The sequence below is a fragment of the Rhinolophus hipposideros genome, assembly GCF_964194185.1.
Source record: "Rhinolophus hipposideros genome assembly, chromosome: 15".
Lineage (NCBI taxonomy): Eukaryota > Metazoa > Chordata > Mammalia > Chiroptera > Rhinolophidae > Rhinolophus > Rhinolophus hipposideros.
Genome location: NC_138061.1, coordinates 14,819,299 through 14,839,279, shown reverse-complemented (window position 1 = coordinate 14,839,279; position 19,981 = coordinate 14,819,299).

Sequence of the window (19,981 nt, the reverse complement as noted above, 5' to 3'; positions counted from 1 at the left end):
AAACAGGAAAGATGGCATCTACCTGCCAGCTGCATGGGAGAAGGCCCCCACACAGGGAAAATGGCAACTGTCCAGCAGTCCTCATCTTGAAGCCATACAACTCAGTTTTTCCCTGTACTTCTCCGCTGCTCTCCAACTCACTGTCCCTCTCCTGGAGCCCAGAGTGAGTATGTGGGAGCAAGTGAGTCTGTGCATGGGCCCTCTAAGGGGCTGGATTTCTGGGTTTCCCAGAGCCTTCCATCCCACCCAGGTGGTCAGAATCCCCAGTTTTTCACAGCCAGATGTTGTAGGGGCTCCTATTCCCAGCACCAGTACTCCAGGCCAGGCAGCCTGGTGTAGGTCTGGGGTCCCTTGCTCCTTCGTGGGGAACCTCTGTGGCCTCAATAACTCTTCCAATTTTAATCTGCCACATGGAGTTTGGGGCTAGCTCATTTCGTGTCTCTGCCCCTCCTACCAGTCTTGACATAGATTCATTTTTATATCCTTAGTTATAAAACTTCTGTTCAGTTAGACTTCAGATACTTCTACAGGTTGATTGTTTTATAACTTAGTTGTAATTTTGATGTGTTCATGGGATGAGCCAAGCACAGCATTTATCTACTCTGCATCTTGGATAAGCTCTCAAATTATGGTTATTTTTTTAGTTTGATAATAATATGGTCATGTTATAACAAAATTTAAAATCCTTTTATATTTAAAATATATACTGAAAATTTTCAATTGACATGATTTCTGGGATTAGTTTTAAAATAATTTGGTGTGCTCATCTATGTAAAGAAGGAGAAGATATAAGTGACAGGAGGAAGGAGGAGATATAAGTGAAAAAAAATTTGTCATGTTGTTTGATAAATGTTGAAGTTGGGTGATGGTTATGTAGGGATGGTCCCTGCTTTTGTATTTTTGAAAATTTCCATAATAGAGTTAAAAAGTAAATCCAAAAAGTTGGAAACCAACATTTTAAAAATAGTTAACCTCCCTAGTGATCAAAAAATGCAAATTAAAATGACAAGATGCAGTTTTCAAACTATCAGATTAACAAAGATTATAATAATGTTAATACTCTATACTGGCAAGGATGAAGGTAACAGGCATTCATCCATTCCTTGTTTACTTCTATGGCCTTGGTGTCACCTTACTAGAAAGCATCTTGTCAATATAAACAAAAACCTTTAAATAAGTAGTTGCCCTTTACCCCAGGAGTTCTACTTCTAGTAATTTATCCAAAGAAAATGATCGAACAAGGGTAGAGATGTTGGCCAAAAAGGTTTATTACAGTATAATTATAATAGCAAAAATTTTTTAATAATGTAAATACACACCAAAAAAGGAAATGGTTTAAAGACTAAAGAATATTCACATATGGATACATATAGAGCCATTAAGAGCTATGATGCAACTATGCATTTATTAGCATAGAAAAATGTATCATACGTATATCAAAAAGGGGAAAATCAAGTTTCAAAGGCTGTATATAGTAAGACACTTTTTTGTTTTTTGAAATGTGGAAGGAAAAACTGTTAACAATGATTATCTCTTAATGGTGAAAACATGGATTATTTTTATTACTTCTCTTTTACTTAATTTTTTCATTTTTCTAAATAAATTGTGAGTTGTTCTTGAATTTTAAATAATGAATTCCTATGTAATTAAAATAGTCTTTGCCTAATGAAATGACATATATCTGAAATTGCCTCCAAAGTCATCTCAGGTTTGGCTATGGATGAAACAAGTTTGGCTATGAGTTGACAGCCCTTGCAGCTGGGTGACTGGGTACCTAGGGCTTCATTTTACTTTGTTGTCTACTCTGTATGTGTTTGGAATTTTTTCATTCTAAAGCGCTGTGTGTGTGTGTGTGTGTGTGTGTGTGTGTGTGTGTGTGTTTTAATAATCTTTTTCAGTACAAAATGACATCTTGTCATCTGGTCTCTGCCCCCTCCCACAACACACCCTCTTAGAGACCGTTATAAAATGGTCTCATGACCCCCATAGATCACAAAGAGCCAGCATTGTGCTCAGAGACATCAAAACTGTCTGATATTTTGATTACAGTAGTACCTTGGTTTTCTAACATAATCCATTCTGGAAGACCGTTTGACTTCTGAAATGTTGAAAAAAGGTAGGCCTCAGGATTTTGCACTCAGCGGAAGCCATGTGACATGTTTGACTTCCCAGCGTGTTTGGAAACCGAAGCATTTGCTTCTGGGTTTACAGCATTTGTAAACCAAAATGTTCGTCAACAGAGAAGTCTGAAACCAAGGTACTACTGTATTAAAATGGCTCACCTTTCCTGTGGTCATAAAGGCATTGGGTAGAAAATGATCCTCTTCTTATTCTCATGACCCAGCAATCCCTCTCCTAGATATCTAACCAAAAAAATCTGGAAACACTTACCTGTAAAGATATATGTGCTCCTATGTTCATTGTAGCTTTATTTACTGTGGCCAAGACATGGAAACAACTAAAGTGTCTTTTGCTAGATGAATAAATAAAGAAGTTGTGGTATATGTGCACAATGGAATACTACTCTGCCATAAGAAAATATGAAATAATGACATTTGCAACAACATGAAATTATTATGCTAAGCAAAATAAGTCACACAGAAAAAGTCAAGAACCATATCATTTCACTGATATGTGGTATATATAACTGAAAACAACAAAAGAACAAGACAAACAAATGAAGAAACAAAAACTCATAGACACAGACAATAGTTTAGTGGTTACCAGAGGGTAACGGGGGAGAGGAGTGGTAGATGAGAGTAAAAGGGATAAAATATATGGTGATGGAAGGAGAACTGACGCTGGGTGGTGAACATACAATGAGATATATAGATGATGTATTACAGAATTGTACAACTGAAACTTATGTAAATTTACTAACAATTATCACCCCAATAAACTTTAATTTTAACAAAAAAGAAAGAAAGAAAGAAAGAAAGAAAGAAAGAAAGAAAGAAAGAAAGAAAGAAAGAAAGAAAGAAAGAAAGAAAGAAAGAAAGAAAGAAAATGATCCTCCTTTGAGATTTCCCCCCTCCCACTGCGCACCATTTCTAGAAGATAACTGCGTGGGGGCAGGGTTACAAACTTCAGCTAAGAGCTAATTGACCCATGTAACAAACAAACTCACAGCCTTAGCACCTCATCAGTCTGATTCCATCACCCTATCTGTGATGTCCTATCATTGCTCCCTCCTACATTTGGCCATCTCTTTCTCAAAGGAAGGAAGTCTAAAGAGGTTAATAAGTTCAGCATTTCCATTCTAAAGATTGATTCTTCTCATTTGCCTACTGCCTGATGCTTTCTCACCCAGCCATATTACAAATAATACGTCTTTAAAAATGAGTAGTCTTTGGGCTAGTCTCCCTGGAAATTGAATTATTCCACACTTTGAGTCACTTGGAGATTAGTAACAGCAGTGGTCAGCAAACGATAGCCCACAGGTCAAATTTGATCCACCACTATTTTTATATGGCCTGAAAGCCAAGAATGGTTTTTACATTTTAAATAGTTGAAGAAAATCAAAAGAATAATAGTTTGTGACATGTAAAATTAAATGCAAATTTTAGTGTCCATAAATACAGTTTTATTGGAACACAAGCCACACTTACTAATTTGTGTATTACCTATGTTTGATTTCTCACTACAAGGACTGAAATGAATAGTTGCAACAGAGACCATATGACCCATGAGGCCTAAAATATTTACTGTCTGGCCCTTTAGAGAAGAAGTTTGCTGACCTCTTATCTAATGGACTTGAGGTTCTCCTAACACTCTGATTCCCTTTTGTCTAATAGAGCTGAACTGCAATGCTATACATTACCAGTAGGTGAGGCTGTTCTCCACACATCAGCCTGAAACCATCCAGATTTGAGGCTTGGGGCTTTAGAAAATTTATTCACCCATTCAACAAAGATTTAATTAATGTCAACTTTGTGCCATACACTGTTTTAAGTTCTAGATTTAGAGCAGTACACAAAAGAAGTACTTCTGCTTTGGGCTCTACTGAAGAGAGAGGATCACAAACAAGATGAATAATACTCAGTATGTTAAGTGGCATTGAGTGCTATAGAGAAAACAAAGTCAGGAAAAGGATATAGAGGATCAGGGAAGAAAAGGGTAACAATTTTAAATTGGGTTCGGAAAGACTTCATTAGCAAGGTAGCATTTGAGTAAACACTTAAAGGAGGTAAGAGAACAAGTGATGAATATATTGGGGAGAAGAACATTCTAGACAGAAGGAACAGCCAATACAAAGGTCTTGACATGTACCGCATCCACTATATTCAAGAAATATCAAAGGCAGTGAGTGGTAGTAGTTGAGCTCAGGGAGGCAAAGGGTAAAGAACAGATATGGGGTCTTGCAGGCCATACTGATGATGTGGCTTTTATTCAGAGTGAGATGGGAAAGCAGCAGAGGATGAGAGCGGAGGAGTCACATCATCTGATTTCCAGTTCCTGATTTAACATCTGAAATATTTTACAACAACTTTATATAAATGAGGCATAGCTTTCATTTTCTTCTGATTTCTTAAGTTTAAAAAAGAGTTGAAATGTATGAGAACAAGCATAAAAAGTGGAATAAACGAGAATAAGCACACCAGGGAGTGTTTCAGTTACCCCTTGCTGCGTAACAAATCAACCCAAAGCTTAGTGGTTTAAAAGAACATGGTTTATTATTTCCCATGATTCTGTAGGTCAAGTGGGGCCAGCTGGGCAATTCTTCTGCTTTTCTTTGGCATCAGCTGACGTAACTCATTCAGTTGGAAGGTCCAAGTCTTCACTCATATATCTGGAACTTCATTGTTCCTCCATTTGGCCTCTCCTCATGGCTGATTCAGGTTTCTTCACAGCATGGTGGTCTCAGGTTATAGGAGTTTCCAGGACTTCTGTGGAACTGGCTTCAAAAGAGAAAGTAGAAACTGCCAGAACTCTAGACCCAGAACTGGCACAGCCTCAATTCTGTCACATTTTATTGGCCAAAGTAAGTCAAAAGCCAATAAGATTCAAGAATAGGAAAAAGGAGATCCCATGTAGCAATGGTTGCTTGATGGGGTGAACAATGTGCATGTACCTGGAGAGAAGACATTGATGGTGGCCATCTTTGATGGTGGCTCTTGATAAGTGTGATTGGTAGACAATGCTTGAGTAACTCTATGTTCTGGAATTGTGAGAGTCCCTAAGTCTCGAAAATCATTCTGGGAAGCACGTTGAGCCCTGCATCCATCGAGCTCATGTTCACTTTCCTCCCCAGTTCTGCAGGCCCGGCTGTCTGGCTGAGCCTCTTCGATGCTCCTGGGCACTGTCACGCTTCATAGCCAGCTGGGCTAATCTCACAAAGCGGGGTGATGGTGTGGCATTCTGCAGAATTTAGGGAATGGGATGCAGCTATTTCCCCAGAAGGAGCCAAAGCTGCCCAGATTGGCCAAATGTGCAACCTGGCCGTGATGCTGCCCCACTTCCTTAAAAGGAGAAGACATGGAGGATTGGGCATTTAAATGACCTCTGGACTTTAAAAACAAACTTTTTTGTGGAAATGATTTGAGATTTACGGAAGAGTTACAAAAACAGTACAGAACCTTCCCATGTACACTTCACCCAGCTTCCTCTAATATTACTACCTTACGTAACCATGGTACATTATCAAAACTAAGAAATTAACACTGGTATGATACTATTAACTAAACTACAAGCTTATTGAGATTTCCTCAGTTTTCCCACTAGTGGCTTTCCTATGTACAAGGATCCCATCCAGGATCACTCATGATCTTTAGTTGGCGTATCTCCGTGGTTCCTTCCAGTCTATGACAGTTTCTCTCTCTTTCCGTGGCTTTTATGACCTTGACATTTGAAGGGTAGTGGTTCGGTATTTTTGTAGAATACTTCTGAATTTGGGGTTGACTGATGTTTTCTCATAATTAAACTGAGGTTACGTGATTTGGAAGAATATTATAGAGATGATGTGTCTTTCTCATTGCATCATTTCAAGGGCACATGACATCCACCTATCTTATTTCTGGCATTGTGAACTTTGATATTAACCTTAGTTAACATGGTATTTGTGAAGTCTCTCCACGGTAACATTAATGCATTTCCCTTTCCATTCTCTATTCCTTAGAGTCCAGTTCACACTCAAGGGGAGGAAAACTGAGCTTCTGGAGGGAGGAAACTCTGAGCTTTGAAAAATACACAACACACTAGGGCAGATTGACAGGAGCAGCAAGGGTGTGAGGCCTGCCCACTGACTTGCTGATGACCTTGGATGAGTCACTATCTCTCAGATCCGGGATTTCCCTCCCACCTGTAAAATCCATGATGGCATGCCTGCCCCACAGCTGTCTCCCAAGAGCCGCAGGAGGTTTGGGCTGGTAACACTGAGCTGCTGGAGTATAGAGATGATGGGGGACAAAGGGTCCCTATTAATAACAATTGGGGTCCTGTTCCTGGTCTGTAAGCATCTCCTAACCCTGATGCCCATGATTGCCACAATAGGAGCACCCCCTAAGAGTGATGAGGCCGTCACTATTTTTATAAAACGGTCTCATGTTATTAACATGCTAACAAGGGCTTGGTGTAGAAGGAAATACTGCGGGGAACTATTTCGTAAGTGAAACATGTTTTGTAAAGTGAATAAGACCCCTGAATAAGCATTTTTGTGTAAATTCACCTTTCACTTATGGGATTTGCTTAAACCCAGGATCTTCAGGGATTCCTTCCAAAGTGCACACTGTCTTTGTGCAAATGATTTTGAACAGACAGCACATTTTCTACATTGATGGTGATGAATTACCTTAGAGTTGTCAATTAGAGTAATTATTTCTAATCCTTGGAGGTTGACTTTCCTGGTAGAGAATCCCAGCCAACCTGTATTTCTGACACTTGACAGTAGGGAGAACTCAATCCCCAAAAAATTGCTGTTTGGTGATTTTTAGCTAGGATGTAGCTGGTGCACTATGTTTTTCTGGAAGTATGTGTGTCTGCTGGCATTGGATGTCTTTCTCCATTTCTTTGGAAATCATACCACTTTACCTGGGCCATCATGAGTAGACACACAGGCTTTGCCCTGCACAACTCAAGGACGTCATTCACATGGGTTCCGACGTAGATGGTGCCCCCTGGAGTGCAGCAACATGGCAGCCTTGTCTCCCACCTGCAGAGAGCATTGCCACACTCACCCAATCACACACCCAGGGTCTGGTCCTCTGATGAGCCAAGCAGCATGATATAGAGCAGGAAAGCCATTTGGCCAAGACTTTGATGTTATCTCCAAATTCAGCTCCACAGTCACTGAGGTTCTATGACAAGATGAAAGAATCACTCATCTTGTACCTTGTCCTTGTGGCCATGACTGGACCACATAGCCCAGGTGATATCAATAACACTCCTTATAAATCCTCTCACTATCTCGAGAATGGCACAATTACCTGGCTTCTGCAATTACCTGGGTTCTATTGGGGGACGGGTGTTAAAGTGTTTCTTTGTTAAATGTAAAGAGATAAAAATAGACAAGAATTTTTGGTACTCTTTTGACATTTCTTCACTTTATCTACAAAGAACCTCAAAAATGGAAGAGACCTAGCATATCTCTCACCCTCAGAAAGGCTCAGGCCTCAGTTTCCTCACATGTGAAGTGGAGGTTATTTTATCAACTTCAATAAGGAAATCACTTAAATTACTAGGTACTCAGGTCATTATATAACATCGATGTTTTGGGCCTAGTCAGTGCTGACACATGACAGGGTAAACAACAGTACATGCATGCATTCTACCCTCCTGGACCTGAGATTGATGAGAAAGAGAATTATCAGTCAATGACTTCTAATAAAACATGGTGAGTAATTTGATAGAGGAAATACAAGGAACTGAAGAACTTACAATGGGTGGTTCAACATAAGTTACACATTTGGGAGATAAGTAGAAGAGGAGGAGTCAAAGGAGTGATAAGGAACAGAGTGAAATAGAGGAAAACAAGGACAGCCGTGGAGTGTAGGACGTTATGACTATTCCTCCAACATCCTTTCTGTCCCTCAGCCTTGTGCTTTGGATGGGATCCCCCTCATCTTTAGCTCCAGGTGTAATTCAGCCCCTTAACATAGCAATTGGATGAGTCAGCGCAGACATCAGCCAAACAGCACATGGCATTCCCCTGGCCATAGCAATTGGTTAGGGGTGGTACAATTAGAGCAACAATAAAGACTCTTTCTCCCCCCAGTTATGACCTTAAAAGCTTTATTTATTATTGGAAGCCATCTTACAACCATCAGGGAGACCAGACTGAGGACAAAGCCAATATACCATAGAGGTCAAAGCTAAGAAAATTGCAACGCCTGAAGACCACTTAGTACTGGTCTTTTGACTGATGCATAAGCCAGTAAATCCCCTTTGTTGTTTGAACCAGCTTGAGCTAAGCTTTCCATTACTTTCGATGTAATTATTCTAACTAATACCAAAGGAAAGGGTAGTTTAAAAAGTAAGGAGCAAGCACAACAGTACCTGAGGATATCAACACATCAAGCAAGATAAGGACTAAAAGGTGTCCACCAGATTTATCAAAATGGAGGTCATTTGTGACCTAGCTGAGGTCAGTTTCAGTGGTTGGGACAAGGTGGCGGGGAAAACCCTGTGCAGACTTTGCTGGACAGCTGAATAAGCAGAGAACTCCTGAAGCCAAGAAACTGCTTTGAGATAATCCTAGTGTCTGTCACTACAGAGAGATCAAATTTGTAAGATTTTAGACATTCTGTCCTATCATCTCCACTAGCCATCAGCACATCGCCCCCGCCAAATCCTTTAAGTATCTGGGTTCTGTGCTGTCCTGTGGGTTTAATTGTAGAAAACACAAGATTTAGGTAAGAGGCTTCCATCACAGCTGACCAGTTGAATTAGGTTTTGGCTTTTTCCTTGCAAGGTAGTTACTGCTTCTTATCTTTTGGGGAGCCAGAGTCACACAGCCCTTGGAGAATTAAATTAAAAACTATAAACCCTCTTTATAGGAGAGAAAATGCCCAAAATTCTGCATCCATTTCTAGGGCTTCATGATTCCTATGAAGCTGGCCTTGCAGATTATGTGGGACACTGCCCACGTATTCCATCCTTTACAAGCTCTAGTGAAGCAAAGCTTCCATAACTGGGATCTTGTTCCAAGGAATAAAGGATTCCAACCCATCAAACTGTCCCCTCCTCCTTACAATAGCTCCTAGAACATCAGTTTCTTGAAGAATTAATCAGGGAAGGGTTTACAGCTTTCTTATCCTGTCAAAACTCACACCAGCACCACCTCTCCAGGTTCCTCTCCCAATTTCTTTCCCAAGGCACAAATCTCCAGTCATGTCTTGGGAAAGGCTTTAGATTTAGGAGGTATGTACATGGTTGTCACTTTCATCCATTCATGCCCTTATTCTGAGGATTCCCACCTTCATAGTGAGCCCCAGTTCTCAGACATCTGTCCACACAGCCCCTGGAAACCACACTCAGGGATCAGACGGTAGTGAAGACATTTGAGTCCTAGACATGACCTGCCACTAACGCCTTCTCTTCCGATTACCTCAATTTTTCTCATCGTGTAGGGACTCACTAGTGAGGGGTTAAGGGCTGGAGAATCTGAGGACAGCTCTGGCTGTCTGGCCTGGAGCAAACACCTTTGCCCTAGTGGGGCTTACTTCCCATCTGAGCTGGAGAAAAGGTCTAAAATGTTTTGTGTTGACCTCTGTGAGCACTTCTAATTATGCCCTAATTGTTTGCATACTCTCTGGTCAACCTCACTAGCTCCTTGAGAGTGCAGCAACGAATGATTCACCCTTGTGCCCCTGCAGAGTTCCGGCAGATAATATTAACAAGAGTGGACTGAGCTCTGCCTGCTCTGAGAATGGAGTTAAGTGCTGTCTGTGCTTATCTCCCTCACAAGATTATGTAGGACCATCTATTATTAACCCTACTTAATTTTTTTTAACTTTTCATTTTGACATAAATTCAGATTTACAGAAAAGTTTCAAAATTAGTATAAAGAATCCCCACATGTCATTTACCCAGTAATCCCCAATGTTAACGTTTTGCATAACCACAGTAAAGTAGTCCAAAGCAGGAAATGAACACTGATACAATCCCATTAACTAACCTATAAACCTTATTCAAATTTCACCAATTATACCACTACTGTACTTTTTCTGGTACAGAATCCAAGATCTCATGTTGCTTTTAGTTGTCACGTCTCTGGTTTCCTTTCATCTGAGACAGATCTTCATTCTTTCTTTGTCTTTTATGTCCTTGACACTTTTGGGGTTTTGGGATGACAATGGAGTTTGTGCTGAAACAGTTGTAACACCTGGTGAGAAAAAAATACAAATGGAAACTCAAATTAGGTTGGAACGTTAATACTTTTGAAGAGTACTGATCAGTTAGTTATTTGTAGAATATCCCTCCATTTGGTCTGTGGTTTCCTGAAGATTAGATTCAGATTATATTTTGGAGACAAGAATACCATGAAAGCAACGCTATGTCCCTTTCAATGCATTATATTGAGTGGCACGTAATGTCAAAATATCTCATTACTGGGAATGTCAGCTTTGGTCATCAGATGATATGGTACCTGCCAGGTTTCTCTACTATAAAGTGAGCATTTTCCCCTTTGTAATTAATAAGCATCCTGTGGGAAAATACTCTTGCACTATATAAATATCCTGTTTTTCATCATACGTTGGCCCACTAATTTTAGTATCTATTGGTGGTCCTTGCTTGGAAACAATCACTACTGTGATGTTTGCCAAATATTGATTTTCTATTTCCATATTTCCTTCTACAATGAGAACTAGAATTCTAATATAAGGAATATCTTTCCTCTTCTCCCTATTCATTTACGTATTTATTTATTTATTTATTTATTTATTTATTTATTTATTTACTTACTTACTTACTTACTTATTCACTTACACCAGTATGGACTCCTACTCCTAGAATATTAATCTCATTTTTCAGGTGAGAAAAGTGAGGCCGAGAGCTACTAAATAAGGTGCGCAGAGCTAGGAAGAGGGAGAACCGGGGTTTAGTCTTGAGCTACCTGAGTCCTTAACTGATACATTCTTCTTCCTGACAATGTAACTTAGCGTAGTTACCTCTTTGCTTTTGTTACCAGGAAATTCTAATTTAAAACCATCTTTAGGTGGTTCTCACAACATGCAAACTTTGCCTCCGACATCCTTTTTACCCTACCCTCTTTCTCTCTTGCTCCCGTGTTCTTCTCTATGTCTTATGTCATTAACTATGTTTGTTTTGTTTGTTTATTCTTTGTAAAGCACCTTAAATCTCTCTTTGGGAGAAAATTAGTAATAAATAAGCACATCTCTGAGACTAGATCACAGTAGATTTTTAATTATTGTTTGAAGGGAATCAATTTGATTGCTTGAAGATTGTTTCTTGACAATACTGTCTGTGGAGTAGTCCTTGAGACTTGTCCAGGGGGACAAAGTCACAATATATGTGGGAACACACACCTTCTCTCCGTGCCTCCAAATAACTTAGGGTGTCCAGATAGGGTTATCAGAGGACATAACTATGACAGCTGGATACCAAGTGCTGAATGCCTGAAGTAGACTATGGAGGAAACATTTTTAATGATGTCCCATGCACACTTAAGATAAAACTACAAATGGCTCTTTCTGGGGCATTGTTTGAAGATTAAAATGGTTGAGGGGGTAAGCTGTGAGCTGTCTGAGGCTGCACATATTCAAACAGAAGCCTCCAGAAGACAAAATGCAATGGCAATTGCAGGGCATGCTAGTGTCTCTTGGACGATGTGGATGGTAAACGTTTGTGCTTTGCTTTCCAGGATCCATTTTCCTTCCTTCTTGGAAGTGTGTCTAAAGTCCCTTTGGAAATGCATCTCTCCTCCTCTCTCAGCTGTAGGGTTAGGGTAAGCTGAGCTCCAAGGGTTTGTGCCAGTAAACCAAACCCACCACTGGCAATAATGACTGGTTCAGGTATGGGCAACTAACACACTCAGAGCCAGTTCCCGAGGCCTTCTAAAGAGAACAGCTTGTCTTCTTCATGGAACTTTATGGAAGAGATGCTCTCTCTTCCTCCAATGATGGGGTGAAGGTGTGAGGTCAGGAACCACTGCAGCCACCTTGTGATCTTGCAATGGAGTTTGCCTGAGAAGGAGACTAAACCAGAGAACTGGAGCTAAGAAATGGAAATATGGTCTGGGCTGTGTCTCTAGCTCCATCAGAAGCCAGACTATCTCCTGACTGTTACGAGAACCAGGGAACTGCCATTTTTTATGATAACAGTTTGAGTAGAGTTGCCTATCGTTTGCAAATTTAAAAAATCATAAATGATAAAACTAGGTGGACTAAAAGTCCTATTTGGTTTCAGAATCACTGAGGGAGTGTCTTAGATGCACAGATGTTCATGGGTTCTGAGTATTTAACAAACACCCCCAGTGATTCCTACTCACACCCAGGCCTGGGATCAGAGATCTCTGCTCGTACACATTAAACTGAACTTTCGGAGGTGTATCGCTTCTGCTTCCTTCCCTCCGACCTCCTCTGTCAGGTGAGAGACCCTGGAGGAGGAGCCCTGCACCCAGCACGGAGCTTCAGTGCTTTCTCTTTATATGGGAAATTGCTTGCATTTTCCTAGTTAGTGGCAGATCTGCTGTTTGATGTTAATGAGTTTGTGAACCCAACAAAAACATAAAAGACGAGGCTCTTCCAAAGAGAGAAAATAGAAACTAAAGGGCCATCCAAAATGGGACAGGCTTGAAATCTGTCTTGAATCTCACCAGGCCCCTTTCATCCAACTGGAGAAATCAAGATAAAATACCATCCTGGTAAATATCCTGCGAAACCAAACCAACCTGATTTGTCTGGACAAAGAAAATGAGGAATTTGGCTGATCAAAGTAGGCACAGCTCCCCCTTAAACTTCTCCAACCCCATTAGGCCTCCTACAGACAAGAGACACAGATTTCTCACACATCAATGATACTTCCAGTACTCATTTGCAAATAGCCCCTTACATCCTGGTGCAAATCTTAGCTGTCTACTAATAACCCACTTTAGGACACGGGTGTTCTGATCTGATATTATTAGATGGAAAGTGGCCGCTTTCTAATCTAGAGAGAGGCAGGGGCATTTGTAACAGCTAGAATCAAAGGCCTGGTCTCTTCTGTTCCTAATTATCAATAGTGTTTTATAATCTTATTAATATTGATACACAGTATACTGAAGATCTGTTAAGGCGTAATGTATGTGGAAGATAATTAACAAGATCCGAGTCAGATCAATCGCGTATTTGACAGCCAACGGTGTGTGGCTTATAAATTATACATATTCTAGGTATTGCTCAAAATGTTTAAAGTTTCAGTCCAATCCTTCCAATCCAGTGCTGGGGGAAGGCATGAACCTAAAGGTACCGTCCCCAGCCTATTGGAACCTCCTGTGTGCAGGCAGGACTCACTCTTACTTAAAAATCAAAGGGTTCTGCTAACCGCCGAGCTCTACACACAGCATAAAGACACATCTTCTCCTTGTAAAGTGCGGAAAAACAAAAGGTGAAATCTTGTAAGAAAAGAGATGATTAATAAAAGGAAGGTAACTCGCCTTTTGATTTCTGAAAGAAGGTAACAACAGTTGGATGTTTCAAACAGCAGAGCTGGTCTTTCCTGCTGGCACTAGTCTGTAACAGGGTGCAGAATCCGGAAGCAGTAATTACAAGCAATAATCCCAATGAATGTGTATGTTTGGGTAGGTTTAAGAGCTTAAAATTGCCTGGTCAAGTACAGTGTGTGTGCACTTGTGCGTGTGTGCATTTTGTGCGTGTGTGTGTGTGTGTGTACATTTGCACATACGTATTGTGAGAGCAGTGGACATTATTTTTTTTCTCAAATAGCATCCCTTTAGGGACGACCCCTCTCCGTTCAACAATAATCCCATTCAGTCCATGGGTTCAGATGAAGCTGACCCTACCCTTGCCCCAGGGGCAGGCACATGACCCAAACTGGTCAATCAGAGCCCTTCTCATGATTTATTTTTCAGAGATATTGGAAAAGATGATGCAATTTCCCTCGGGAGTTTTAAGTAGGAAGGGTATGAGCGTCGCACTGTTGGCAGTCACTTTGCCACAAGGTGGAAAGAGCCTGTCTGAGAAGAAGTCATGCGGAGGAAAGCACAACCAAGCCATGAAGAGAACTGAGAGCAGCTGGTACCATTTGGACCCCTGGATACAGCCACACCTGAAGTTCACATGAGGACTCCTAATTTCCTGAGCCAGTCACGCATTCCCTTTTCTGCTTAAGGCAATATGAACTGGGTTTCTGTCACTTAACTAATGAGATTCTAGCTAACACGGGAGATTAAGATGAGATTGTTGGCCCCTCTTCTCCTCTCCACAATGCAGATGAGAAAGCTAGATAAGACATTCAGGTTTAGGAGCCAGAAATAAGAATGAACAACGAAAATACAGGGGACAGCAGGTTTATCAAGACGGCAGAGCTGCGACGAGGAAATTTTGACCTGGCGCTGAACTTTGCAGAATCTCCTCGCATCCATCACGTTTAACTGAGGAGACTGTGGCATTCTACCTCAGAGCCTGCATGCAGCCCCCGTCAGATGGAAATCAGTGTCCCGGAGAGACCTCAAATCAGGCAGTGTCCCACCTGGAGCTGGAGGAAGTCACAACTCCAAAGGGAGAGCTCCAGGAGCCTAGACACTCCCTGTGATTTGTAATGGGTCATTGTGAGGACACTGGGGGATATTGGGGTACCCCACACATTGTGCTGTTAGGTTCATAGCGGATGACCAGCAGCCTCATCTTGGTTGCTGGCCAGTGTCTAAGAGGAATGTTAAGGTCAAAGTCATTGATAGGGGCCAGTGTGCTGCTAGTCTTAGGGGCTTGGCACAAATGAGAAAAAGGCATCCTCTTTGGACAGACAAACTGGAAAAATGGTGGCTCCTCTGGACAGAAGAATCGGCAGCAGAGCACAAGGCTTGGAAAGAGAAGCTCAAGCAGGATTTTAACCCTCGTTTGCCCCATTAGCTGACACCTGTGCAGTGTACAAGGTACGTGGCAGAACCGAGTAGAGACTCCTCAGTCAGCTCTTCCTGCCCTCTGTAAATCATCCCGGGGTGTGCGTGCCCATGACCCTCTGAACGCTCAGGATTACTAGGCTTCTTTCTAGGGTGTCCGCGTCCTTCTGCTTCCCCACTGAGCTTAATGTTTACTACGAGTCCACAAGCTTTGTACCCAAATCTGTTTATGACAGGACAGTACATAGCAATCATCCCGCTTGATTAAGAAGTATTGTAGCCAGTCAAATAAGAGGAAGGAAAGAGAGCATCGTGATATCTATGAAAACTAAATAAATGCTTTGGAAAGAAAGGTAAAGGCAAGTTGCTTAAAAAAAAAAAGTCCTTAAAATTAAGGAAACTTTTGGTGGTGATGGAAATGCATTGTGTTATATAGCTGTATAAAAGCATATGCAACTGATGTAACTCATGGAAGCATGCACTGTAACTAGATGCAGTTTATTATATGTAAATTATTTCTCCATCAAATTGATTAAAAAAATATTAAGGGCAAGTGAGATGATAGAAAAGATTGGGAGGGCGTGAAACACAAAATTCCTCAAAGCATCTTTCATGCTGACTGTTCTGCAAGTGTCTTGAGAATCTCACTTGAACAAAACCACAACTGGAAATTATAAATGATGTACAGTTGGCTTAGGCAAGAAAGAAGCTGGAACTGCAAAGAGCAGACACCGACCCCAAGAAAATCCTTGGTTCTACATCAAAAGATTGGCAAAGAAAATGAACATTTATCATGTTCAAATTTTTCAAAGTGTTTAAACTTTGTATAACATATGTCTAGGTATTGTTTTAGAAAGATTCCCCATTTTCACTGACTCCTTTGTGATTAATGCCAACTTCGGGCCAGACCCCACCACACAACAAAGCTTCCACAGTGGTCTTCTTCGTCGCCCTGTGTCATGCTTAAAGTGTGCAGTAGCACTGTATTTCAAGAAACGCAGCATGATCCATTTTTTCTCCTTCCCCCTGCCCCCCCAGGGGAACAGATTGCTGTTCCTTCAGTTGAACTTGCACGTAACGGGCGCGTTGCACAAAATGCTGGCTCCCAACTTCAGTGTCAGTTGCTCGAACTATGGTGGCCTCTGACCAAGCCCAGGTTCACACAGCAAAATGCAATCAGCTACCCTAAGTTGTGTGTTCTCTTGGTCTGTCTGTGTGTCTGTCTCTCTGTTGCTGAGATTTTATAACCTAAATGTTTATATAATTTGAATCTACCACATATCCACTTATACACAGCGGCTCATTCTTTATTCTGCTGATTCCCGAGCCGTGTAGTGACACATCGGGCTTTCCCATTTAGGATCATCAAGCATTCACGGGGGGGTGTGGTCAATGAGAATATCATTCCCAATTCTTCCCTCCCTCCCTTCCAGAGAATTCCCGTGGCGTCACAGGGGACACTACTTCTTGCCCTTAACGTTGGCTGAAACACTGATTTGGCCAGTGCAGACATGACATGAGTAGTACTAAATGCGCTTTGTGCTTCTGGCTTGCCATCTTTTGTTTCTGCTATGTGGCGCGACAAGAACATACCCTGGGAATCCACTGGTCCAAGGAAGATAAGAGACACATGGGGCAAACTAAGACCTAACCCACTGCCTGGAGCCAAGCCCAGTCAACCCACAGCCTTAAGCAAGCTGCCTTGTCCAACTTATATAACCATGAGATAGAAATATATGCATTTGTTATGCAGCATTGTTGAATAAAAATATTACTAATATTGGGTGGGGATGGGCAGTGGTGGTATTAAAAAGCGTCTAGTCCAACGCATTGATTTTACAGATGAAATTATTTACTAACTCTGGGATGCTGGACTAGACAGTGTCTGGTCTCAGTTCTTTCATCTGTAAAATGAAAATACAGTATCTGTCTTATCCAGCTCTGAGGGATGTAATAAGGATAAAATGATAGCTTTGAGAAAGTTTGCCTAGTGCCATAATCACAATAATGCTGCTATGAACCCTGAATTGTTTGTTGATGGCTCCCTCCTGCCCACAGAATAAAGGCAGCATTGCTCCTCAAGACATGCAAGTCCCCTGTGTCTGTTCCTGCCCACCAAAACCACTACCTTCTCACAACACTCACACAACATGTTACAGCCACTTGAAGTATTTCCTACTCCCCAAACTGTCCCTGCTCTTTCTTCTCTCCACGTCTTTTCTCACTCTGAACCCTCCCCTTAGAATGCCTTTTCCTGTCATCTCACCTTTTGGAAACCTCCACTCTGTAACTCAGCTATGACATCCTCCCAATGGCTTCCCCAATACCTTTAACTAAAATTAAGTCATATTTCCTGCTGGGCACTTAACACGTTTTACTTGGATTACGGGCATTTCACCCAACTCCATCACCCACACCAAGTGAGAATAAGCTTTCTGAGTACAACGATCCTTTTTTGCTTATTTTCGTCCTCCATGGATCCCAGCCTGCGAAGTACTCAATATATGTTCATTGTTTATTGGTAATGAAATGAGGTATGTGACTCCAGCTCCAGGAAGCAAAGTTACCCTAGCAGACTTTGGCGGTGTAACTCTGCCATGTTCTAGCACACTCTCCAGTCAATAGAGAATGGAGACACACCCATGAATGATGACCTGGACAGTTGCCACTGATTGCACACTTATTCCTCAGGCGGGATCCTCATTAAGCACTCTGCATATATTATCTTATTTAAATCTCCCAACAGCTCTCTCTGAGATTTGCTTCATTTAACTATGACATGTGGCAGAGATGCTATGCATTTTCCATTTCCTCGTGGGCACCCATTAGACCACGTTTCCCAGATTCTCTAGCAGTTAGGTGTAGCCATGTGACTGGTTTCCGTCCAATCAAACGCGAGAGGAGGTAGCATGTGTCCTTCCAGGCCTCCCCTGCAATGCTTCCTCTTCCCTTCTGACCCTGAGTCCTACAGGATGGTGGAGTCACAAAATGGAAAGAGCTTGGGTTTATGAATCATGCTCCAGGTGGAAGGCCACTCCTGTATTGGAGTGTAATGTGATTGTGAAATGCATTTCTATTTGGTTAAGCTAATAAGATTTTACCCACGTGCAGCTGTTACATGAGGAAATTGAGGTTCAGGTTAAGTGACTGTAGGCAAGTTATGTAAAAGTTGGGACTGGCATTTTAATGCAAACCTAGCTGTCTCCAATTCCTGTGATCCTAACTACTGTACCTACTGCATCTCTGCTAAGAAAACATGCAAACAAGTGAAAACAAAGCTCCTATTGGGGCGAATCAGGGTTTTCTAAGCCACGACTCCCTGTGGCTCTGCAATGTTGCACCAGCGGAACTCCCATGGTGGGAAGGGTTGTGAAATCACTAAGTTGTTGTTTATTTTAAGGCAAGGGGGGAGCAGAAGGAAAATGACTTGTACTGAATGCCTGTACGTACCAGGCACTTTACATACGTGTTATCTCATTTACTGTTCACAATAACCTCTGGTTATAACACCTATTGGGAAGGTATTATTACCTGCAGGCTCAGAAAAGCTAGTGACTTGGTCATACTTGCTAATGAGCAGCAACACTGAGAATCAAACCTGTATCCATCAGATTCCACTTATGTTTTTCATTACCATCCTAGGGGGATATCACTTCAGGGTCCATTTCATTCATTCATTCATTCATACATTCAGTATTTGTTGGGTGCCTAATATAGGCCATGCACTCTGCTGGTCTCTAGGGATGAGGGCCAATACTAGGTTGGTGTAAGAAGGGCACCTAAGGTACTAAATTTAAGGAGGCACTAACTGTCAGGTGTTCACCCTTCACTCCCAGGACCCTGAAAGTAAAGACCTCCTTAAATTTTGAGCCTTAAGCACCTGTCTTACTGTACCCTAATCCCAGTCCTGCAAAGCAGTGAGCAAAACCACACACGAACTCTGCCCTCAGAGAGCTTACCGCGTAGAGTAGAAGACAAGCCAGCTACCAAAATCCCAGTTTTTGTAAATCACCCCAAATATAGTACTATGGTGCTATACCACACCATTTTATTATGCTCATGGAGTCTGTGGCCAAGAATTCAGACAGGCACAGAGGTGGTTTGTCTCTGCTCCCCAAGCTTTGGGGACTCAGCGAGAAGACTAGAACAGATCTGGAGCTTTGTCATTCACACATCTGGCATCTTGGCTGTGATGAGTTGAAGGCAGCCCCAGCTGGGACTCTGTTGACTGGAGCACCTGTAAGGCCTTTGTGAATGGCCTGGGCTCTGGTCAAAGTCATCACTAATCTGCCAGATCCAAGGAGAAGGGACAGAGCCCCATCTTTCATGCAAGGAGTATCAAAGTATTGGTGATCATTTTTAGAATCATCACAAACAATGACAGAAATGAATGAATAGGCAACTTACTGAATGGGAGAAAATATTTGCAAGTCCTATAGCTGATAAGGGGTTAATATTCAAAATACGTAAAGAACTCATACTACGCAATAGCAAAAAACAAACGATCTGAATAAAAAATGGGCAGAAGATCCGAATAGACATTTTTCCAAAGAAGACATACAGATGGCCCACAGGCACATGTAAAGATGTTCAACATCACTAATCATCAAGGAAATGCAAATGAAAACAACAGTGAAATATATCACCTCACATTTGTTAGAATGGCTATTATCAAAAAGATAAGGAATAACAAGTGTTTGTGAGGATGTGGAGAAAACGGAACACTGTTGGTGGGAATGTAAATTGGTGCAGTCACTATGAAAAACAGAAGTTTCGTCAAAAAATTAAAAATAGAACTATCATATGATCCAGCTATTCCACTACTAGGTATTTTTCCGAAGAATATGAAAACACTAATTTGGAAAAATATATGCACCCCTATGTTCATTGAAGCATTATTTACAATAACCAAGATACAGAAACAACCTGAGTGTCCATCGATGGATGAATGGATAAAGAAGAGGT